This window comes from Chiloscyllium plagiosum, unplaced genomic scaffold (assembly GCF_037043375.1).
Source record: "Chiloscyllium plagiosum isolate Xiang-an unplaced genomic scaffold, Cpla_swu_hap1 HiC_scaffold_3, whole genome shotgun sequence".
Taxonomy (NCBI): Eukaryota; Metazoa; Chordata; class Chondrichthyes; order Orectolobiformes; family Hemiscylliidae; genus Chiloscyllium; species Chiloscyllium plagiosum.
In genome coordinates, this window is record NW_028270141.1 from 148,825,461 (window position 1) to 148,850,961 (window position 25,501).

Sequence of the window (25,501 nt, forward strand, 5' to 3'; positions counted from 1 at the left end):
ACAACAATTCAAATATATCACTTCAATATCTTTTGCTGATATGCTTGATAATTTTATGATCATCCTAATAAATTGGGTCATCATTCTCCATGACAGGATTTGGAACCAGGCCCCCAGAACATTACTTGGTCACTGGGTTAATTGTCGAGTGATAATATTACCATGCTCTCGCCTCATTCAAATGTATATTGATCAAATATTTGTTGACAGCAAAGGAGCACAGAAGGAAATCAGTAATTACATAGTTAACAATCCCTAGGAAAACTGGGTTAAGTCTAAAGCTGTCTGTCCCCTATTCATAGCTCTAGTAAAGCACCACACTTCACAACGACCCAGTTTAGTTTTGCAGTGCTCCACCCAAAGCATGTCCAGAAAGGTACAAAAATAATATTTTCTTTAAGATTTATTTATTGTCACCTGCATCGTGTTAGAAAAAACAGTGAAGTGTCATCACTCTCCGGCATCATCTTAAAACACAGAAAAATAAACCAAGGCATAGAATATAAAGACTGAAAAATTAAGAAGTAAATTAAGTGTCCAACTTTACAGTCCTTCTTGTTAAGTGTTCCACCATGAGTCATGAACCTGGTGGCCAGGCACAAGTCCCCTTCACCGTTTCATTTCGCCACCACGGATGCACTCGCCATTTGAGCGCTCACTGGACCTCACCAATGCAGATGCCACCAATGCTGCCAGGTACCACATCAGCCCAAAAACAACTCCGCCACCGCGGCCATGAGTCTGCTTTGGGCTCACCTCACCGATGCAGCCGGGTCTCATACTGGACACAAACTCACCCTTGCTGCCGACATGAATCTGTGCTGGACACAGACGCTGCCAGAAACCCAAACTCACCACCACAGCAGCTGCAGCCATGAGTTGGTGATAGGACTGCTTTGACAATGCAGACACCACCAGGAAGCCAAACTCACCTCCAACAATGCCGCCACAAGTCCACGCTGCTGGGCCGACTTGCCGTCGCTGTGACCAAGCTTTTCACCAAGAGCACGGTGGCACAGTGGTTAGCACTACTGCCTCACAGCGCCAGGGTCCCGGGTTCAATTCCCGCCTCAGGCAATTGTCTGTGTGGAGTTTGTACATTCTCCCCGTGTCTGCGTGGGTTTCCTCCCACAATCCAAAGATGTGCAGGTTAGGTGAATTGGACCTGCTAAATTGCCCGTAGTGTTAGGTGCATTAGTCAGGGGTAAATGTAGGGGAATGGGTCTGGGTGGGTTACTCTTCGGAGGGTCGGTGTGGACTTGTTGGGCCCTTTTCCACACTGTAGGTAATCTATTCTAATCTAATCAGGTAAATAAAATAAAAGACAAGGGAAAAGAATCAAATAAAAAGTGGACGGAGAGGATGAGCCCCAGGCTTAGAAGTCCGACTTCACCAGCATCTTACTGGAAGTAAGAAAATAAACTTTCACACTTGAAAAGTTAAAAGTAAATTTTAAATAATGATCGAAAGAAGTAGCAGAATAAGTCTGGCTACATTTAATATTCATGAAAATTATATAACCTTTAACATAGCAAAATATCCTATTGCACTTCACAGGAGCGCAATGAGACACAACAACTGACTCAATGTCTAAGAGTTATGAGGATAGGTAACTACATTTTGGTACAGGAGGTATGTTTTATTTAAGGTATCAGCAGCGAAGAGAACTACAAAAATGGAGGATATTAGAGGAGTATTTTCAGATCTAAAGGCCGAGACAACTGAAGGAGCAGCAGCTTAATAATAAATCACTGGCCAGCAGGGATACAACTATCCCCAACAACTGAACAGCATAATTACTTCACAGTTAGCCAACGGGAGGCGGTTACAGATAGGATGGGACATGGTGTGGGAGTGGTTGAAAATGAGGATTAAAATTTTAAAAAGTAGATGTTGGTGGACCATGAATCAATACTGACCAGCAAGCACAGGGGGAAGGGCAATCAGTGAGCTTGATTTTGTTACAGTGGTTATCACTGCTGCCTCAGTGAGTAACACTACTGCCTCAGTGGTTAGCACTGCTAACTTCGTGTGTAGCATTGTTGCCTCAGTGGTTAGCACTGCTGTCTCAGTGGTTAACACTGCTGTCTCAGTGGTTAGCACTGCTGTCTCAGTGGTTAACACTGCTGTCTCAGTGGTTAACACTGCTGTCTCAGTGGTTAGCATTGCTGTCTCAGTGGTTAGCACTGCTGTCTCAGTGGTTAACATTGCTGTCTCAGTGGTTAGCATTGCTACCTCAGTGGTTAACACTGCTGTCTCAGTGGTTAGCACTGCTACCTCAGTGGTTAACACTGCTGTCTCAGTGGTTAGCATTGCTGTCTCAGTGATTAGCATTGCTACCTCAGTGGTTAACACTGCTGTCTCAGTGATTAGCATTGCTACCTCAGTGGTTAACACTGCTGTCTCAGTGATTAGCATTGCTGTCTCAGCGGTTAACATTGCTGTCTCAGTGGTTAGCATTGCTACCTCAGTGGTTAACACTGCTGTCTCAGTGGTTAGCACTGCTACCTCAGTGGTTAACACTGCTGTCTCAGTGGTTAGCATTGCTGTCTCAGTGATTAGCATTGCTACCTCAGTGGTTAACACTGCTGTCTCAGTGGTTAGCATTGCTACCTCAGTGGTTAACACTGCTGTCTCAGTGATTAGCATTGCTACCTCAGTGGTTAACACTGCTGTCTCAGTGATTAGCATTGCTGTCTCAGCGGTTAGCACTGCTGCCTCAGTGGTTAGCACTGCTGCCTCAGTGGTTAGCACTGCTGTCTCAGCGGTTAGCATTGCTGTCTCAGCGGTTAGCACTGCTGCCTCAGTGGTTAGCACTGCTGCCTCAGTGGTTTATACTGCTGTCTCAGCGGTTAGCACCGCTGTCTCAGTGGTTAACACCGCTGCCTCAGTGAGTGGCACTGCTGCCTCAGTGGTTAGCACTGCTGCCTCAGTGGTTAGCACTGCTGCCTCAGTGGTTAGCATTGCTGCCTCAGCGGTTAGCACTGCTGCCTCAGTGGTTAGCACTGCTGTCTCAGTGGTTAGCACTGCTGCCTCAGTGGTTAGCACTGCTGCCTCAGTGGTTAGCACTGCTGTCTCAGTGGTTAGCATTGCTGCCTCAGCGGTTAGCACTGCTGCCTCAGCGGTTAGCACTGCTGCCTCAGTGGTTAGCACTGCTGCCTCAGTGGTTAGCACTGCTGCCTCAGTGGTTAGCACTGCTGTCTCAGCGGTTAGCATTGCTGTCTCAGCGGTTAGCACTGCTGCCTCAGTGGTTAGCACTGCTGCCTCAGTGGTTTATACTGCTGTCTCAGCGGTTAGCACCGCTGTCTCAGTGGTTAACACCGCTGCCTCAGTGAGTGGCACTGCTGCCACAGTGGTTAGCATTGCTGCCTCAGCGGTTAGCACTGCTGCCTCAGTGGTTAGCACTGCTGTCTCAGTGGTTAACACTGCTGTCTCAGTGGTTAACACTGCTGCCTCAGTGGTTAACACTGCTGCCTCAGTGGTTAGCACTGCTGTATCAGTGGTTAGCACTGCTGTCTCAGTGGTTAGCACTGCTGTCTCAGTGGTTAGCACTGCTGTCTCAGTGGTTAGCACTGCTGTCTCAGTGATTCACACTGTTGCCACAGTGGTTAGCATTTTCTCAGCAGAGAGCGGCGCGAGCTGGGCGGAAGTGAGGTTCGAGCGCAGAGCTGGTCGGGAAGGTAAGTGATATATAAAGAACTTACCTCGACGCCAACGGTCTTTTCTCAGCAGAGAGCGGCGCGAGCTGGGCGGAAGTGAGGCTGGAGTGCAGAGCTGGTCGGGAAGGTAAGTGATATATATTTGAGTGGGTGTGTTCTATACCCCAGGCCCTACATAGTAGGGCCTCCCTCCCATCCTCCTCCTCTAACCTAACTTTAAAGTTCACAGGTAAGCTACTCAGTGTTCTTGCTTTGGAGACGAAGTGTAGAGTAATGGCAGCGCAGGCAGTGGAATGTTCCTCCTGCAGGATGATTGAGGTAGGGGTGACCACCGATACTCCTGCCGACTTCATCGGCAGGAAATGCAGTCAGATTCTGCTCCTCACAGAACGTGTTAGGGAACTGGAACTGGAGTTGGATGAACTGAGGATTATTCGAGAGGCTGAGAAGGTGATAGATAGAAGCTACAAGGACATAGTTACGCCAGAGAACAGAGGTAGCTGGGTAACAGTTAGAGGTGGGAAGGGGAGGATGCAGGCAGTGCAGGGATCCCCTGTAGTCATTCCACTAAACAATAGGTATACCGCTTTGGATACTGGTGGGGGGGACAGCCTAGCAGGGGTAAGCTGCAGTGACCGGGTCTGTGGCGTGAGGTCTGGCTCTGAGACTCAGAAGGGAAAGGGGGAGAGGAGGAGAGCGCTAGTTATAGGAGACTCTCTAGTTAGAGGGACGGACAGGCGATTCTGTGGGCATGGGCGAGACTCTCGGATGGTTTGTTGCCTCCCGGGTGCCAGGGTCCGTGACGTCTCGGACCGTGTCTTCAGAATCCTTAAGGGGGAGGGTGTGCAGCCAGAAGTCGTGGTGCACGTTGGCACCAACGACATAGGTAGGAAGAGAGGTGGGGAGGTCATTCAAGAGCTCAGGGAGTTAGGCTGGAAGCTGAAAGCTAGGACAGACAGAGTCGTCATCTCTGGGTTGTTGCCGGTGCCACGTGACAGTGAGGCAAGGAATAGGGAGAGAGTGCAGTTGAACACGTGGCTGCAAGGATGGTGTAGGAGGGAGGGCTTCAGGTATTTGGACAATTGGACTGCATTCTGGAGAAGGTGGGACCTGTACAAGCAGGACGGGTTGCACCTGAACCAGAAGGGCACCAATAGTGCCCTTAGTGCCGCCCACCAATAGTGGGCGGCACGGTGGCACAGTGGTTAGCACTGCTGCCTCGCAGCGCCAGAGACCCGGGTTCAATTCCCGACTCAGGCGACTGACTGTGTGGAGTTTGCACGTTCTCCCCGTGTCTGCGTGGGTTTCCTCCGGGGGCTCCGGTTTCCTCCCACAGTCCAAAGATATGCAAGTCAGGTGAATTGGCCTTGCTAAATTGCCCGTAGTGTTAGGTAAAGGGGTAAATGTAGCGGTATGGGTGGGTTACGCTTTGGCGGGTCGGTGTGGACTTGTTGGGCCGAAGGGCCTGTTTCCACACTGTAAGTAATCTAATCTAATCCTGGGGGGTAGGTTTGCTAGCTATCTTCGGGGGGGTTTAAACTGATTTGGCAGGGGATGGGATCCGGACTTGTAGTCCAGCAAGTAGGCTAGCTGTTTGTCAGGATGTCCAAGTGTGTGGGGAGGCTGTGAAGAAGGTAGCACTGACAGGGAATACTTGCGGACACAGAGATGGGTTCAAGTGCGTATACTTCAATGCAAGGAGTATCAGAAATAAGGTGGGTGAACTTAAGGCATGGATAGGTACCTGGGACTACGATGTTGTGGCCATCACGGAAACGTGGATAGAAGAGGGACAGGAATGGTTGTTGGAGGTTCCTGGTTACAGATGTTTCAGTAGGATTCGGGAGGGTGGTAAAAAAGGAGGGGGGGTGGCGTTGCTAATTAGAAATGGTATAACAGCTGCAGAAAGGCAGTTCGAGGGGGATCTGCCTTTAGAGGTAGTATGGGCTGAAGTCAGAAATAGGAAAGGTGCAGTCACCTTGTTGGGTGTTTACTATAGGCCCCCCAATAGCAGCAGAGATGTGGAGTAACAGATTGGGAAACAGATTTTGGAAAGGTGCAGAAGCCACAGGGTAGTAGTCATGGGCGATTTCAACTTCCCAAATATTGATTCGAAGCTCTTTAGATCAAGTAGATTGGATGGGGCGGTGTTTGTGCAGTGTGTCCAGGAAGCTTTTCTAACACAGTATGTAGATTGTCCGACCAGAGGGGAGGCCATTTTGGATTTGGTACTCGGTAATGAACCGGGACAAGTGATGGGCTTGTTAGTGGGTGAACATTTTGGTGATGGTGACCACAATTCTGTGACTTTCACCTTGGTTATGGAGAGAGATAGGTGCGTGCAACAGGGTAGGTTTTACAATTGGGGGAAGGGTAATTACGATGCTGTAAGACAGGATCTGAGGAGCATAAGTTGGGAGCATAGGCTGTCGGGGAAGGATGTCGTGGAAATGTGGAACTTTTTCAAGGAACAGATACGACGTGTCCTTGATATGTATGTACCGGTCAGGCAGGAAAGAAATGGTCGTGTGAGGGAACCTTGGTTGACGAGGGAGGTTGAATGTCTTGTAAAGGGGAAGAAGGAGGCTTACATAAGGTTGAGGAAACAGGGTTCAGACAGAGCAGTGGAGGGATACAGGATAGCCAGAAGGGACCTGAAGAAAGGGATTAGGAGAGCCAAGAGAGGGCATGAAAAATCTCTGGCGGATAGGATCAAGGATAACCCAAAGGCATTTTATGCGTATGTGAGAAACATGAGAATGACGAGAACGAGGGTAGGTCCAATCAAGGACAGTAGTGGGAGACTGTGTATTGAGTCGGAAGAGATAGGAGAGGTCTTGAATGAGTACTTTTCTTCAGTATTTACGAATGAGAGGAACCGTATTGTTGAAGAGGAGAGTGTGAAACGGACTGGTAAGCTAGAGGAGATACATGTTAGGAAGGAAGATGTGTTGGACATTTTGAACAACTTGAGGATAGACAAGTCCCCCTGGCCTGATGGGATATATCCTAGGATTATGTGGGAAGCAAGAGAGGAAATTGCAGTACCGTTGGCAATGATCTTTTCATCTTCACTGTCAACGGGGGTGGTACCAGGGGACTGGAGAGTGGCGAATGTTGTGCCCCTGTTCAAAAAAGGGAATAGGGATGATCCCGGGAATTACAGGCCAGTTAGTCTTACTTCGGTGGTAGGTAAAGTAATGGAAAGGGTACTGAGGGATAGGGTTTATGAGTATCTGGAAAGGCACTGCTTGATTAGGGACAGCCAACACGGATTTGTGAAGGTTAGGTCTTGCCTTACAAGTCTGATTGAATTCTTTGAGGAGGTGACCAAGCATGTGTTTGAGGGTATAGCAGTGGATGTAGTGTACATGTATTTTAGTAAGGCATTTGATAAGGTTCCCCATGGAACGGCGAAGGATGAGGGGTGACTTGATATAAGATGATCAGAGGAATAGATAGAGTAGACAGTCAGAAACTTTTTCCCCGGGTGCAACAGAGAGTTACAAGGGGACATAAATTTAAGGTGAAGGGTGGAAGGTATAGGGGAGATGTCAGGGGTGGGTTCTTTACCCAGAGAGTGGTGGGGGCATGGAATGCGCTGCCTGTGGGAGTGGTAGAGTCAGAATCTTTGGTGACCTTTAAGCAGCAATTGGATAGGTACATGGATGGGTGCTTAAGCTAGGACAAATGCTCGGCACAACATCGTGGGCCGAAGGGCCTGTTCTGTGCTGTATTGTTCTATGTTCTATGTTCTATTGCTGCCTCAGTGGTTAACACTGCTGTCTCAGTGGTAAGCACTGCTGTCTCAGTGGTTAGCACTGCTGCCTCAGTGATTCATACTGCCGTCTCAGCGGTTAGCACTGCTGTCTCAGTGATTAGCACTGCTGTCTCAGTGGTTAGCACTGCTGCCTCAGTGATTCATACTGCCGTCTCAGCGGTTAGCACTGCTGTCTCACCGGTTAAGACTGCTGCCTCAGCGGTTAACACCGCTGCCTCAGTGATTAGCACTGCTGCCTCAGTGATTAGCACTGCTGCCTCAGTGATTCATACTGCCGTCTCAGCGGTTAGCACTGCTGTCTCACCGGTTAAGACTGCTGCCTCAGCGGTTAACACCGCTGCCTCAGCGGTTAACACCGCTGCCTCAGTGATTAGCACTGCTGCCTCAGTGATTAGCACTGCTGCCTCAGTGATTAGCACTGCTGCCTCAGTGATAAACACTGCTGTCTAAATGGTTAGCATTGCTGCCTCAGTGGTTAACACTACTGCTTCAGTGGTTAACACTGCTGCCTCAGTGAGTAGCATTGCTGTCTCAGCGGTTAGCACTGCTGCCTCAGTGGCACGGTGGCACAGTGGTTAGCACTGCTGCCTCACAGCGCCTGAGACCCGGGTTCAATTCCCGCCTCAGGCGACTGACTGTGTGAGTTTGCACGTTCTCCCCGTGTCTGCGTGGGTTTCCTCCGGGTGCTCCGGTTTCCTCCCACAGTCCAAAAGATGTGCAGGGTCAGGTGAATTGGCCATGCTAAATTGCCCGTAGTGTTAGGTAAGGGGTAAATGTAGGGGTATGGGTGGGTTTCGCTTCGGCGGGTCGGTGTGGACTTGTTGGGCCGAAGGGCCTGTTTCCACACTGTAATGTAATCTAATCTAATCTATTCTAAAAAAAACACTACTGCCTCAGTGGTTAGCGTTGCTGCCTCAGTGAGTAGCACTGCTGTCTCAGTTGTTAGCACTGCTGTCTCAGTGGTTAGCACTGCTGCCTCAGTGAGTAGCATTGCTGTCTCAGTGATTCACACTGCTGTCTCAGTGGTTAACACTGCTGTCTCAGTGGTTAACACTGCTGTCTCACTGTTTAGCATTGCTGTCTCAGCAGTTAGCACTGTTGCCTCAGTAGTTAGCACTGTTGCCTCAGTGAGTAGCATTGCTGTCTCAGTTGTTAGCACTGCTGTCTCAGCGGTTAACACTGCTGTCTCAGTGGTTAGCACCGCTGCCTCAGTGAGTAGCATTGCTGTCTCAGTGATTCGCATTGCTGTCTCAGTGATTCACACTGCTGTCTCAGTGATTCACACTGCTGTCTCAGTGGTTAACACTGCTGTCTCAGTGGTTAACACTGCTGTCTCACTGTTTAGCATTGCTGCCTCAGCAGTTAGCACTGTTGCCTCAGTGATTAGCACTGCTGCCTTAGTGATTAGCACTGCTGTCTCAGTGGTTAGCACTGCTGCCTTAGTGGTTAGCACTACTGTCTCAGTGGTTAGCACTACTGTCTCAGTGGTTAGCACTACTGTCTCAGTGGTTAGCACTACTGTCTCAGTGGTTAGCACTGCTGTCTCACTGGTTAGCACTGCTGCCTCAGTGGTTAGCACTGCTGTCTCAGTGATTCGCACTGCTGTCTCAGCGGTTAGCACTGCTGTCTCAGTGATTCGCACTGCTGCCTCAGTGATTCACACTGCTGTCTCAGTGGTTAGCACTGCTGCCTCAGTGAGTAGCATTGCTGTCTCAGTGGTTAGCACTGCTGCCTCAGTGATTAATGCAGCTGCACCCATCTACTGTAAATACCACTTTTTTCCAATAGTTTAATGTTGTAAAACATTCAAATGGAATCTCATCACACATAATTTCACCTTAATTTGAGGCCCTTAATTTGCTAGTTCATCAGTGTTTACTATGAGTCCTTTTTAAAGAAAGAAAATCCCAATCACTTTCAAATTCACACTGCTGCCTCAGTGGTTAGCACTGCTGCCTCAGCGATTATGGAGTGATTCATGGGTTATGGAGATAAGGCAGGAAGAGGACACTGATTAGGAATGATCAGCCATGATCATATTGAATGGCGGTGCAGGCTCGAAGGGCTGAATTGCCTACTCCTGCACCTATTGTCTATTATCTATTAGCACTGCTGTCTCAGTGGTTAGCACTGTTGTCTCAGTGGTTATCGCTGCTGTCTCAGTGGTTAGCACTGCTGCCTCAGTGTTAGCACTGCTGCCTCAGTGATTAGCACTGTTGTCTCAGTGGTTAGCACTGCTGCCTCAGTGTTAGCACTGCTGCCTCAGTGATTAGCACTGTTGTCTCAGTGGTTAGCACTGCTGCCTCAGTGTTAGCACTGCTGCCTCAGTGATTAGCACTGTTGTCTCAGTGGTTAGCACTGCTGCCTCAGTGTTAGCACTGCTGCCTCAGTGATTAGCACTGTTGTCTCAGTGGTTATCGCTGCTGCCTCAGTGGTTAGCACTGCTGCCTCAGTGGTTAGCACTGTTGTCTCAGTGGTTATCGCTGCTGTCTCAGTGGTTAGCACTGCTGTCTCAGTGGTTAGCACTGCTGCATCAGTGATTAGCACTGCTGCCTCAGTGGTTATCGCTGCTGTCTCAGTGGTTAGCACTGCTGTCTCAGTGGTTAGCACTGCTGCATCAGTGATTAGCACTGCTGCCTCAGTGGTTAGCACTGCTGTCTCAGTTATTAGCACTGCTGTCTCAGTGATTCACACTTCTGTCTCAGTGGTTAGCACTACTGCCTCAGTGGTTAGCACTGCTGTCTCAGTATCATTGCTGCCTCAGTGGTTAGCACTGCTGTCTCAGTGGTTAGCACTGCTGTCTCAGTGGTTAGCACTGCTGCCTCAGTGGTTAGCACTGCTGCCTCAGTGGTTAGCACTGCTGTCTCAGTGGTTAGCACTACTGCCTCAGTGGTTAGCACTGCTGTCTCAGTATCATTGCTGCCTCAGTGATTAGCACTGCTGTCTCAGTGGTTAGCACTGCTGTCTCAGTATCATTGCTGCCTCAGTGATTAGCACTGCTGTCTCAGTGGTTAGCACTGCTGTCTCAGTGGTTAGCACTGCTGTCTCAGTGGTTAGCACTGCTGCCTCAGTGGTTAGCACTGCTGCCTCAGTGGTTAGCACTGCTGCCTCAGTGGTTAGCACTGCTGCCTCAGTGTTAGCAATGCTGCCTCAGTGATTAGCACTGTTGTCTCAGTGGTTATCGCTGCTGTCTCAGTTATTAGCACTGCTGCCTCAGTGGTTAGCACTGCGGCCTCAGTGGTTAGCACTGCTGCCTCAGTGGTTAGCACTGCTGTCTCAGTGGTTAGCACTGCTGTCTCAGTGGTTAGCACTACTGCCTCAGTGATTAGCACTACTGCCTCAGTGGTTAGCACTGCTGTCTCAGTGGTTAGCACTGCTGTCTCAGTGATTAGCACTACTGCCTCAGTGGTTAGCACTGCTGTCTCAGTGAGTATCATTGCTGCCTCAGTGGTTAGCACTGCTGCCTCAGTGGTTAGCATTGCTGTCTCAGTGGTTAGCAACGCTGCCTCAGTGATTCACACTACTGTCTCAGTGGTTCGCATTGCTGCCTCAGTGGTTAGGAGGAGAAAGTGAGGTCTGCAGACGCTGGAGATCAAAGCTGAAACTTTATTGCTGGAACAGCACAGCAGGTCAGGCAGCATCTAGGGAACAGAAGATTCGACGTTTCGGGCACATGCCCTTCTTCAGGAATGAGCAGAGAGTGTTCAGCAGGAGAAGATAAAAGGTAGGGAGGAGGGACTTGGAGGAGGGGCGTTGGAAATGTGATAGGTGGAAAGAGGTCAAGGTGAGGGTGATAGGTCGGAGTAGGGTGGAGGCGGAGAGGTCAAAAAGAAGACTGCAGGTCAGGAAGGCGGTGCCGGGCTGGAGGGATTCGGCTGAGACAAGGTGGGGGGAGGGGGGATGAAGAAACTGGTGAAGTCCAAGTTCATCCCCTGTGGTTGGAGGGTTCCCAGTCGGAAGATAAGACGCTCCTCCTCCGACCGTCGCGTTGTTGTGGTTTGGCGGTGGATGAGTCCAATGACCTGCATATCCTCGGTGGAGTGGGAGGGGGAGTTGAAATGCTGTGCTACAGGGTGATTGGGTTGGTTCGTCCGGGTGGCCCAGAGGTGCTCTCTGAATCGCTCCGCAAGTAGGCGGCCTGTCTCCCCAATATAGAGGAGGCCACACCGGCTGCAGCGGATGCAGTAGATGATGTGGGTGGAGGTGCAGGTGAATCTGTGGCGGATATGGAAGTTTCCTTTGGGGCCTTGGAGAGAAGTGAGGGGGGAGGTGTGGGCGCAAGTGTTGCACCTCCTGCGGTTGCAAGGGAAGGTGCCGGGAGTGGAGGTTGGGTTGGTGGGGGGTATGGATCTGACAAGGGAGTCGCGGAGGGAGTGGTCTCTACGGAAAGCTGATAGAGGAGGGGAGGGAAATATATCCTTGGTGGTGGGGTCCGTTTGAACTGGTCCTCCTGGGAGCAGATGCGGCGGAGACGAAGGAATTGGGAGAATGGGATGGCGTTTTTACAGGGGGCGGGGTGGGAGGAGGTGTAGTCCAGGTACGCACAACACAGACGGCCTCCTTCTTCAAGGACCGCAATTTCCCCCCCGCCGTGATCAACGATGCCCTCCACCGCATCTCCTCCACTTCCCGCTCCTCTGCCCTTGAGCCCCGCCCCTCCAACCGCCACCAGGACAGAACCCCACTGGTCCTCACCTACCACCCCACCAATCTCCATGTACAGCGCATCATCCGCCGTCACTTCCGCCACCTCCAAACGGACCCCACCACCAAGGATATATTTCCCTCCCCTCCTCTATCAGCTTTCCGTAGAGACCACTCCCTCCGCGACTCCCTTGTCAGATCCATACCCCCCACCAACCCAACCTCCACTCACGGCACCTTCCCTTGCAACCGCAGGAGGTGCAACACTTGCGCCCACACCTCCCCCCTCACTTCTCTCCAAGGCCCCAAAGGAAACTTCCATATCCGCCACAGATTCACCTGCACCTCCACCCACATTATCTACTGCATCCGCTGCAGCCGGTGTGGCCTCCTCTATATTGGGGAGACAGGCCGCCTACTTGCGGAGCGATTCAGAGAGCACCTCTGGGCCACCCGGACGAACCAACCCAATCACCCTGTAGCACAGCATTTCAACTCCCCCTCCCACTCCACCGAGGATATGCAGGTCATTGGACTCATCCACCGCCAAACCACAACAACGCGACGGTCGGAGGAGGAGCGTCTTATCTTCCGACTGGGAACCCTCCAACCACAGGGGATGAACTTGGACTTCACCAGTTTCTTCATCCCCCCTCCCCCCACCTTGTCTCAGCCGAATCCCTCCAGCCCGGCACCGCCTTCCTGACCTGCAGTCTTCTTCTTGACCTCTCCGCCTCCACCCTACTCCGACCTATCACCCTCACCTTGACCTCTTTCCACCTATCACATTTCCAACGCCCCTCCTCCAAGTCCCTCCTCCCTACCTTTTATCTTCTCCTGCTGAACACTCTCTGCTCATTCCTGAAGAAGGGCATGTGCCCTAAACGTCGAATCTTCTGTTCCCTAGATGCTGCCTGACCTGCTGTGCTGTTCCAGCAATAAAGTTTCAGCTGCCTCAGTGGTTAGCACTGCTGCCTCAGTGGTTAGCTCAGCTGCCTCAGTGGTTAGCACTGCTGCCTCAGTGGTTAGCACTGCTGTCTCAGTGATTAGCAATGCTGTCTCAGTAATTAGCAATGCTGCCTCAGTGGTTAGCACTGCTGCCTCAGTGATTAGCACAGCTGTCTCAGTGATTCACACTTCTGTCTCAGCAGTTAGCACTGCTGTCTCAGTGATTAGCACTACTGCCTCAGTGGTTAGCACTGCTGCCTCAGTGGTTAGCATTGCTGCCTCAGTGGTTAGCATTGCTGCCTCAGTGATTCACACTACTGTCTCAGTGGTTCGCATTGCTGCCTCAGTGGTTAGCACTGCTGCCTCAGTGGTTAGCACTGCTGCCTCAGTGAGTAGCATTGCTGTCTCAGTGGTTAGCACAGCTGCCTCAGTGAGTAGCATTGCTGTCTCAGTGGTTAGCAACACTGCCTCAGTGATTCACACTACTGTCTCAGTGGTTCGCATTGCTGCCTCAGTGGTTAGCACTGCTGCCTCAGTGAGTAGCATTGCTGTCTCAGTGGTTAGCACAGCTGCCTCAGTGGTTAGCACTGCTGCCTCAGTGGTTAGCACTGCTGCCTCAGTGGTTAGCACTGCTGCCTCAGTGGTTAGCACAGCTGCCTCAGTGGTTAGCAATGCTGTCTCAGTGATTAGCAATACTGCCTCAGCAGTTAGCACTTCTGCCTCAGTTATTAGCACTGCTGCCTCAGTGGTTAGCACTGTGGCCTCAGTGGTTAGCACTGCTGCATCAGTGATTAGCATTGCTGTCTCAGTGGTTAGCAATGCTGCCTCAGTGATTCACACTAATGTCTCAGTGGTTCGCATTGCTGCCTCAGTGGTTAGCACTGCTGCCTCAGTGGTTAGCACTGTGGCCTCAGTGGTTAGCACTGCTGCATCAGTGATTAGCATTGCTGTCTCAGTGGTTAGCACTGCTGTCTCAGCGGTTAGCACTGCTGCCTCAGCGGTTAGCACTGCTGCCTCACTGATTAGCATTGCTGTCTCAGTGATTAGCACTGCTGTCTCAGTGATTAACATTGCTGCCTCAGTGATTCGCACTTCTGCCTCAGCGGTTAGCACTGCTGCCTCAGTGATTAGCACTGCTGTCTCACTGGTTAGCACTACTGCCTCAGTGATTAGCACTGTTGCCTCAGTGGGTGGGAGACAGTCTGGGTGGGATGTCCTTCAGAGAGTCAGTGCAGACTTGATGGACTGAATTAGATTCTATAATTCTATTATTTCTGTTGCTAAGATAAGACTGAAGAGAATACTGTGGGAGCATGGAAGGACTGTTTTTTTTTGAGTTGGAAGCACAGTCTCTTCCAGGACAGTCCAAAAGGAAGGTTTGAAGGGAGAAATTGGGTGGAAGTGGCGAAGAATACAAGAAAGCAGTTAGAGAGATTTTCATCTGTGTTTGAGATTATGGGAATGTAGAGGGGGCATGGGTGAATTTTTTTTAGTGATAAATCAATTTACAGCCAGAATGCTGATTATGTTGATTAGACTCACTACACTGGTAGCACAAATCTTCATGAAATTAATGCTGCTATCACACACAGCAATTTATAAATGAAAAATCTAGCAACTGGAACAAAACAATTTCCTGAATAAAAATGAATGCAAGTCCTTGCAGTTGGCTCATTTCAAATATGTAATGAATGATTAGCAGGTTCTGCTTTTAGATTAGCAATGAACTGGACAAGCATACGCCAGTCCATTTGCTCATGCAGCAGCATTTTATCTCACAGATCACACCAAGATGAGCAGTTGTTTGCATAGCTGGGACTGCGTTCAGAGACTACTTTGGCATTTATATGAAATATCTTGATTTTTGCAACGGCAACTAGTACTCATTTGGTTTCAGTTTAAATATAGGCAGTTATAGATTGAAAGATGCAAAGTCAGTAGCACTAAACAAGTCTCTGAAAAAACTAAATAATTTCATTTTCAATTATTTTGTAGGTGCTGGGGGTACATCACCCACGTGATCATCTTTTGTATACGAGGTCAAATAATGTATCAACATGCTGCTCAACTCCTGGAAAGATGGGGTCTTATAATTTAACCATATTCTATCTGTACCTGATGATTAAACAGCTGAGAGCTTTCCAGCAAACAAGTGGGGAAGATTTGGAGATTTTTACACCCATATAGAGGGGGAGAGTGACTGTATACACCCATCAATTTTCTTCAAAAGTAGGGAAAAAGGATCCTTTGCACTCCTGTGCAGCGTGCTTCACTCGTATGGCACCAAAAAAATGAAGTGATCAGTGTATCATTTTTCAATCAAGCTCATCTGCCACTGGTCTTCTTTGCATCCTCTCTCCGTTCGTCCCACACAGGTAACAAAGCTTCCAGCTCCTGATAATTTAAAGCAAGGCACAGCCATTTCGTCAAAATCCAGTAGCCCCTCCCTCGATAATTACTACATTCCTCATTATAAAAATATTCTTTCATGCTCTTAGCAAACCTTTCACTTGCTAATTCTCCTAAAAGCCACCTCAGAATCAACATGATGTTGGTACTTCTCCAACTTTGTTCAGCAACTATTTCTCATCTGAAACACAGTGCACAAATGCAAATTATTGTGAATCAAGAATTAAATGTTAATTCACTCACTGTTACAAATTTGATTTTTGCAGGTTGTTCCTAATTAAGGATTGTACAGTTGGTTTAAAATATAGAGGGCACTGGTTTCCTAGTCAAATATCCATTTGACATAAGTACTGTTAACAGCTTTTCATTATAGCTGCAAACATGCCAAATGCCCACACAATGAAATGAATGAAAATTATTGTTTTAAGTGCTATTGAGAATCAGGATTCAATCTGTATTCATATTAGTTAAACTCCCAATCAGAACAAGGTAAAAATAAACTCAAGATTAATACTAGCAGCAGAGTGGAGAGAAATATTTATGATGCAAGTTTTACATATTGGGACAATGTGAATGAAGTGCCAATCTACTAGTATAGACTTAATATGCACAGGGTCAGATGAACATAATGTAATAGAACCAAGAATAGCCATTTTGGCATCTAGTAGCTATTCCACTATTGTTAGTTCACCACTGATCCACAGAACATTATGGGTTTAATCTTCTCTCCAGATAGCTGAAAACATAATCTAAAGTTATAGTTCAGCATTGTTAAAGGTACCTTCTTTCAAATGAAATGTTAAGATGAGAATTCTATGATAGGATGAAGAGCAAGGGAGGTTTCCACAGTGTCCTGGTTAATATTTATCCCTTGATCAATATTCACTTTAAAACAGATTTATCTGGTCATTGCCATGTAGATGTTTTAGGACTCAGCTTTGCATGAATTGATTGTAATATCTCCTACATTATGACAGAGACTCTTGTTCAAAAACTTCAATAGCTATAAAACAGATTAAGATCTCTGAAGGATGGAATCTACACAGAGCAAAAAATTCTTGATTGTGTATGTACTGAAGTACCAGCCAAGATAATGTGTTCAGGTTCTGCAGTGGAACGTGATAATTACACAGTAAACTGCTGAACCTGCTTTCCCCTGTTTGCCTGCTTTCAATTACCAATTTCTGTCCCAATATTTGATTTAGACTTTCATCGTTAAACTTTACATTCCTATAAGTCAACATGAGTTAAAGCAAATATGCAAAGTATGCATCAGAGATCAATTAATTTTTCTCCAAAATGTGCCTGGTCTGTTAATCTATGTAATATTTTACTTTGCTCCTAACAAGGTGACCATAAATCAGGAATGAATGGCAAAGCAAGAAAACAACTGTGAATACACCTCACCTTTATTAAACTGGTTACAATGAAACTTCTCACCAATTTACAACCTTCAATAGAGGTTGAGTGAGGTAAAATTTCAAGCTGGAAACTTTCTGAAATTCTTGAAATTGGAGCAAACAAATGTTAAAATCTCAACAAGACTTCAGAAAACTGAGTGTACTCAAATCGAGACTAATCAAAGAGCTAGGGATGAAGCAACATTGCTTCTTTTAAGAAATAGAGTCATAGAGGTATATACCATGGAAACAGACCCTTTGGTCCAAATTGTCCATGCTAACTATATATCCTACATAAATCTCGTCCCATTTGCTAGCATTTGGCTCATATCCCTCTAAACCCTTCCTATTCATGTACCCATCCAGATGCCGTTTAAATGTTGTAAATGAATCAGCCCCAACCACCTCCTCTGATAGCTCATTCCGTACAGACACCATCCTCCCCATTAAAAAAAGTTGCTCTTTAGATCCTTTTATATTTTTACCCTCTAGTTTTGGACTCTCCCACCTCAAGGAAAAGGCCTTGCCTATTTACTATATCCATGCCTCTCAAAACACTCCAGGGAAAATAGCCAGCCTACTCTGCCTCTCCCTATAGCTCAAACCCACCAACCCCGGCACCATGCTTGTAAAACTTTTCTGGACCCTTTCAAGTTTCACAACATCCTTTCTATGGGAGGGAGACCACAATTGCATGCAATCTTCCACAAGTGGCCTAACCAATGTCCTGTACAGCCACAACATGACCTCCCAACTCTTATACTCAATGCACTGGCCAATAAAGGCAAGCACATCAAATGCCTTCTTCACTATCCTATCTATCTGCAATTCCACTTTTAAGGAGCTATGAACCTGTGCTCCGAGGTCTCTTTGTTCAGCAACACTGCCCAGGAGCTTACCATTAAGTATATAAGCCCTGGCCTGATTTTAACAATTGTAACCAAGTTAAATAACTTCAAATGTGCTGAACTATGCTTTACATTTCCCAGAAAATAACAAAACGTTTACAAAACAAGCAAACTCAAGATCAAAAGGAACCTAATTCAAATTCACCAACTCATCTGGAAACACACACACCCAAAAGAGCACTCACTCTCATTGTCTTTCTAAAACCATCATCCCACCACCCCATCCACTCTCACACCTCTCCAATCCTTGCTACACATGTAAAATAATTTCAGGAACACAGTCCACTGTCTGGGTGCACTAGCACTGTAGGGCTTCATTAACAACTCACTGCTACTAAGCATTGGGATAAACCACCGACAGCTCTTTTGAGAGGGTATGCAAGAAGCATACTGCAAGCCCATGCCAATGTCATTCGAAAGGGAAAGAACTTCCAGAATTACTCGCAGTTTTTATGAAGGTAGTAGGATGTGACCGATGCTTTCCAATGAAGCGAGTCAAAACTATTTGTTGCAAAATAACTAGGAATTGTTAGAAATTGACAAGCTGGGTCAAATTACGGATTATGAATTCAAGGGGATATTGTAGTGACTCAAGTCAAGGTGCACTCTGCAGTTTATCCAAGATCCCAAACTGTGTCTCAGTTGAACTTGAACTTTTTCAAAATGGCAAAACTCCGCAAGGTTTATCATACATGACACCAGCAAAAAATGTACGAGATGCAATAAAAAAAAGGAGACAGAACAGGGAGATTACACATGTACAAGTCATGGTTTCTGAAGTAAAATATTTATTTCATTCAGACACTTATGGTTTGGTTTCTTGCGGTCCGTATAAAATAGTTAGAAATTACTTGTAGTTATGGATTGTTAATGGGGAAAAGTGTCAAGCACGTCACAGAAACATAATGGACATAAAGCCAAATGAGATATTAAGAGAGGTGACCAAAAACTGGGCCAGAAACCAATGTTTTAAAGGAGGAGAGGACAACAAAACACATTAGGGAAGAAGAGCGAATTGCATAAATAAATCAAATTTAGAAGTGATCAAAGCATTCATGAAAGCTTTGGTGGAAATGCTATGAGGTCAGCAATGTGCTAATAGTAGAAATAGTGCTTAGATTATACAAATGCATTCTGAATATGAGGTGAAACAATTGGAGAAAAGAAGTCTAAATGTAGTTCAGCATCACATTGATTAGCACTGCATTGTAAATGTGAGATAGTACTCCCAAAAACACAGTATTTTATTTAAAGATTGTCTCGGATGAACAGCAAAGTTACTTGTTCTTTCATATTCACTATAATGTACTTTTGATTCCCTGACGAATATAAATAATCTCAGATTCTATCCCATCGAGTTTTCGCATAATTTGTCTCAATGAGACTGCATCTTATTCTTTTAAACTCAAGAGAATGCAGACATAAAGAAAACAAATCACTCAGAGTTACTCAGGGACGTTTCCAGACTCCAGTGTATGTTAAGGGAAGGGAACACTTATAGACAGAGAAGCTTCTTGTAGGTAAATAAATGGGACATGGGAATTCTGGAGTTTATCCACTTGCATAGGAATGCAATTACATTCAGTTTTCCAGCCAATATTAGGTTGCTTACTTCAGCTTTTTCAAAAGTTCCAAAAACAAATCTGGCACTGAATCTTGCAGAACACATAAATTATAAAAACCAATGATTCTGAAATTGGATCACTTTCACACAACAGAGATCAGGATAAGCAAGGCTTGTATCTTCCAGAAGTTATACAATGCATTGTAGGGCATCTGTCTATAAGTGCTACCTTCCCTTAACATACACTGGAGTCTGGAAACATCCCTGGGTAACTCTGAGTGATATGTTTTCCTTATGTCTGCATTCTCTTGAGTTTAAAAGAATGAGATTGTAGGTTGATGATTTTGGACACATACCCAACTGATATAAAATGGGAGATTAGATTAGATTCACTACAGTGCAAAAACAGGCCTTTCAGCCCAACCAGTCCACACTGACCCTCCGAAGAGTAACCCACGCAAACCCATTTCCCTCTGACTAATGCACCTAACACTATGGCTAATTTAGCATGGTCAATTTACCTAACCTGCACATTTTTGGAATGTGAGAGGAAACCGGAGCACCCGGAGGAAACCCACGCAGGCACGGGGAGAATGTGCAAACTCCACACAGACAGTTGCCCGAGGCTGGAATCGATCCTGGGACCCTGGTGCTCTGAGGCAGCAGTGCTAACCACTGAGCCACCATGCCGTCTCAATCTGTACCTTTCTTCCAGTTGATTGAAATACCATGGTGTCAGAATCTCAGCATTTTACCATTATGAATCTCCGATATATGGCTTCAGTAAAACACAATTGAAGCAGCAAGCATCAAATACACAAAGTGGTGAAAACAGTGATCCAGAATCTTGAGCTCTCCTATTCTAAGACCTTCTTACACACCATTGAAGTACCGAAAGAAGCAATATTTATTTTTATTGAAGGATTTAGGTCTCCTCCTTGTTTGTGAGATCAATCATTCAAGGAGTTCCAGGGAGTTCCAGGATTGTGTCATCTCATTGATTATATGTTTAATAACACCATTAAAGAAATGACTATCAGGACCCTTGCGTCCGTGACATATATTAATCACCTAGATTTTGAGGTACTGGCCACAAATTCAAATATTGCAGGCTAGACAAAACTCAGAAATATTGTGAACTGTGAGGTGGAATAGTATTAGACTTCAAAAGGTCACAGACAGGCTGGCAGAACAAGCAATAAGTGACAGACAAAATTTAATGCAGAGAAGTATGAAGTGACACATTCTGATAGTAAGAATGTTAAGAGACATTTTAAACGAAAGGATACAATTGTAAGAGATGTGTAGCAGCAGTGGGTGTATAAAGTGCATAAATCATAAAAGGTGATAGGACAAGCTGAAAAAATGGTGAATGCAGCATAGACGATCCTGGGCTTTATAAACTGGATCACAGAGCATAAAAGCAAAGAACCTTTACTGCAACCCTCCACACTGTCCAAGAAGGTTCAGCAATAACCACTTTATCTCTTCCCTTCTTACAGTCCATGACTCCAGGTGAAGCAGTAATTTACTCGCACTTCTTCAATATATTCATGGCATTCATTGCTCACAATACGGTCTCATTTGCATGGGCCAGAGCAAAGGCAGACTGGGTGACCACTTTGTGGAACACGTCTGTTGTTGAAGGAGGACAAGGCTGCAGTCCAACATTCTAGGTATACAGCTTTCACGCGAGATAGGAGGAAAGTGAGAGAGGTGGGACATTGCATTATTGATAAAGGAAAGTATTTATTCTCCTTTAACTCCATTGACAAGTTTGCTGTTGGCACCACAGTAGAGGGTTGGTTCTTAAACAACAATGAGACTTAGGGTACAGGAAAGAAATAGAGAGCCTAGTGGCATGGCGTAAAAACAACAATCCCTTCCTCAATGGCAGCAAATCAAAGGAGCTGGTCATCAACTTCAAGAAGTGGAGTGGAGGGCACTCCTCTGTCTGTGTCAATGGTGCTTCAAGTCCCATGGAGTAAATGTAACCAACAGTCCATCCGCATTGATGCTATGTCAAGAAAGCACACCAGAGCCTCTACTCCCTCAGAAGACTAAGGAAATTCGGTACGTCCACAATGACTCATCAATTTTTATTGATGCACCACAAAAAGCATCCTATCTGGATGCGTCACAGTGTGGTATGGCAACTGCTCTGTCCAAGACACAAGAAATTACAGAGAAGTGTGAACACAGCCCAGTCCAACACGAAAACCAGCCTTCCATTCACTGCCTCCTTCTACACTTTCTGCTGCCTCGGGAAAGCAGCCAACATAATCAAAGACCCCTCCCACCCTGGTTTTCTCTCCTCCACCCTCTAATGTTGGGCAGAAGATACAGAAGTTTGAAAACACACACCAACAGATTCAAGAACAGCTTCTTTCCCACAGTTATCAGACTTTTGAACAGACCTTCCTTATGTTAAAGATGATCTTTCTCTGCATCCTTTCTGTAGCTGTAATACTACATTTTACATTCTGTTTTTTATGTATCTAAATTTAGGGAAGGCTGATTTCAATATCATTAGACAGGATCCGGCAAACATAAACTGGGAACAGCTATTTGCAGGTAAGTCTATTTAACACTTCGCTATCACAGGTGAAATGCCACATGACTGGAAAATAGCTAATTTTAGATTAGATTAGATTAGATTACTTACAGTGTGGAAACAGGCCCTTCGGCCCAACAAGTCCACACCGACCCGCCGAAGCGCACCCACCCAGACCCATTCCCCTACATTTACCTCTGCACCTAACACTACAGGCAATTTAAGGTGGCCAATTCACCTGACCCGCACATTTTTGGACTGTGGGAGGAAACCGGAGCACCCGGAGGAAACCCACGTAGACACGGAGAGAATGTGCAAACTCCACACAGTCGGTCGCCTGAGGCGGGAATTGAACCCGGGTCTCTGGCGCTGTGAGGCAGCAGTGCTAACCACTGTGCCACCGTGCCACCCACATGTGGTTGCTTTGCTCAAGAAGAGCAGCAGGGATAGGCCAAGTTATTACAAACCTGTTAGTCTGATGTCAGTGGTAAGGAAATTACTGGAAAAAATTTGGAAGGACAGAATGAGTCAACACTTGGAACAGCAAGGATTGGTCAGGGATAGTCAGCACAGATTTTAGAGGGAAAATCCTGTCTGACTATTTTAATTGAATTTTTTTGAAACAGCGACTAAGTACATTGATGAGGGTTATACAGTGATTTGATTTCATGGACTTGAGTAAGACCTTTGACAAGATCCCACATGGAAGGCTGGTCCAAGGCTATGGATCCAAGGCAAGGTGGCAAATTGGACACAAAGTTGGTTTACAAATAGGAGGCAAAGAGTGATGGTGGAGGGCTGTTTTGTGATGAGAAGCCTGTAACCAGTGATGTACCACAGGGCTCGGTGCTGGGACCTTGCTGTTTGTTATTTAAATCAATGGCTTTGACATGAATATCGAAGGTATAACTAATAAGTCTACAGATGACGTGTACATTGGTGGTGGTGTTGGTAGTAAGGAGGATGGTCTCAGACTAAAGTCTGATAGCGATCAGCTGGTACATTGGGCAGAGGAATGGCAGATGGAATTTAATCCTAATGAGTGCAAGGTGTGGCATTTTGGGAGGTTTAATAAGGAATGATACACATAATGAATGGGTAAGTCCCCAGGGAGTAATAATGAATAGAGGGACCTTGATGTATAAGTCCATAAATTTCCAAAGCTGTCAACACAGGTAGATATGATGGTGAAAAAGACAAATGGGAAGCTTGCCTTCATTAGCTGAGGTCTAGAATATAGGAACAAGGAAATCTTGTTCAAACTTTATAAAACATTGATTCGGTATGAGATTGCACTTGGGAGGGTGCACAGGAGATTGACCAGGATGACACCTGGGATAAAAAGTCTGAGTCTTGAGCAAAGATTGGATAGGCTGGGTTTATTTCCCTTGGAGCAGAGGAGGCAGATCTGATTGAGGTATAAAAAATTACGAGAGGTATAGAGAAAGTAGATCAGAGAATCTCTTCCCCATAGCAGACATGTCTAAGACCAGAGGGCACATGTTTAATGTGAGGAGTAAGTGGTTTAGAGAAGATCTGAGTAGTTCTTTTTTACCCAGACAGTGGAAGGTAAATGGAACATAGTGCAGGTAAATGGGAGTAGTGTAGGCTGGTGTCTATTGGTCAGCACAGACATGGTGGGCCGAAGGGCTGGTTTCTATGCTACATGATTCTATGACTTTAGGGTGAAGAAATTTCTCCTTGTCTCATTCCTAAATGGCTTACCCAGTATCCTGGCACTGTTACCCCTGGTTCTGGAACCTCCCATCATCGGGAACATCCTTCCTGTGTTTTCCCTGTATAGTCCTATTAGAATTTTACAGGATTCTATAAGAACCGCCTCATCTTTCTGAGCTCCAGTGAACATGGCCCGAAGCGGTCCAGTTCTTCCCCTTACATCTGTCCTGCCAACACAGGAATTAGTCTGGTGAACCTTTGTTGCACTCCCTCCATAACCAGAACATCCTTCCTCAGACAATGAGGCAAAAGCTGTACACAGTACTCCATGTGTGGTCTCATCAAGACCCTGTACAATGGCAGAAAGCCATTTCTGATCCTGTACTTGAATCCCCACGTTATTATTTGTTTTCTTGACTGCCTGCTGAACCTGCATGCTTACCTTCAGTGACTGGTATACATGGACACCCAGATCTCATTGCACGCTTTTTCCCAATCAATCGCCATTCATGTAATAATCTGCCTTTTTGTTTCTGCCACCAAAATGGATTTACCACATTTATCCACATTGTACTTCAGCAGCCATGCAATTGCCCTCTCATTCAACTTGTCAAAATCACACTGAAGCATCTCTACATCCTCCTCACAATTCACCCAGCTTTGTGTTTTCTGCAAACATGAAGAAATTATATTTAGTTTCCTCATATAAATCATTAGTATTTATTGTGAATACCTCACATCCAAGTACTGATCTCTGCAGAAACCCACTACCTGCCACTCAAAGATCCCTTCTTTGTTTCATGTCTGCCAACCAGCTCTCCATCGAGGTCAGTATTCAAACCACAAACCCATGCTAATCTCTTATCAAAAGCCTTCTGAAAGTCGAAGTAAACCACATCCACTGGCTCCCTCTCATCAACCCAGTTGTCACGTCCTCAAAAAGTTCCAGCACTACTTAAAACTAAAATCTACTGAATTGACCCAGCACTTTCTGTTTTTACTTCTGATTCTTCAGCATCTGCAGTATTTTGTTTTTGATAAAAACAAGGAATTTATGATAAGCCTGTATAAAACACTGGTTTAGCCTCAACTGTAATCTTGTGTCTCACTCTGGGCACATTTTAGGAGAGTTACCGGGAGTGCAGAAAGGTTTCACAAACGTGGATTGTGGGACTTCAGTTGTGTAAACAGACTGGAGAAATTAGACTATTGACGCTGGTGAAGAGAAGATTGAAAATAGATTTAATGGAGGTTTTCAAAATCACAATGGGTCTGGGCAGTGTACAATGGGAAAAGTTGTTCCCACCTCCAAAAGTTTGACAGCCAGACAAAGTGACTTGGGAAAAAAAAGCAATGGTGACATTAGGAAAAACCTTTATGCACAGCAAGTGATTAGGATTTGGACTGCAATGTTTTACAGTGTGGTGGAGGTAGGGTCAATAGAGGCTTTCAAAGGGGAATTGATTATCTAAAAAGAGCAAGAATGATCACTATGGTGAGAAGGGAGGGGAGTGAGACTGGATAAATTGCTCTTGCAGACAGCCAGAATGAACACAGCGGGCCAGAGGCCTCTTTGTGTACCGCAACTATTCCATGAGTTTAATGAAATATTGATGACAGGAGCTTTCAGCAGAAATCAGTTGCAACACTGAATCTGCTGTTGCTTTATCATCGTTATTCTCTCTGGCTCAGGACTGCAACTATATGGTCAGGTGGACTAAATAGCCTAGTTCTATTTCTGTTTCTCCTACACTGTCTTTCATGTAAAATCTATCCCAAAGAATTGCACAAATTAGGAATGATTTGGAGATGCCGGTGTTGGACTGGGGTAGACAAAATTAAAAATCACACTACACCAGGTTATAGTCCAACAGGTTTAATTGGAAGCACACTAGCTTTCGGAGCGACGCTCCTTCATCAGACAATCACCTGATGAAGGAGCGTCGCTCCGAAAGCT

General features: G+C 46.2%; 1 protein-coding gene across 18 annotated transcripts in view; it reads right to left on the reverse strand.

Annotated features, from left to right (window-relative positions):
- LOC122548528 (serine/threonine-protein kinase MRCK alpha-like) overlaps positions 1-25,501 on the reverse strand; it is a 595,544-nt gene that overhangs the window by 272,329 nt on the left and 297,714 nt on the right. The gene's annotated exons all lie outside the window — the stretch shown is intronic.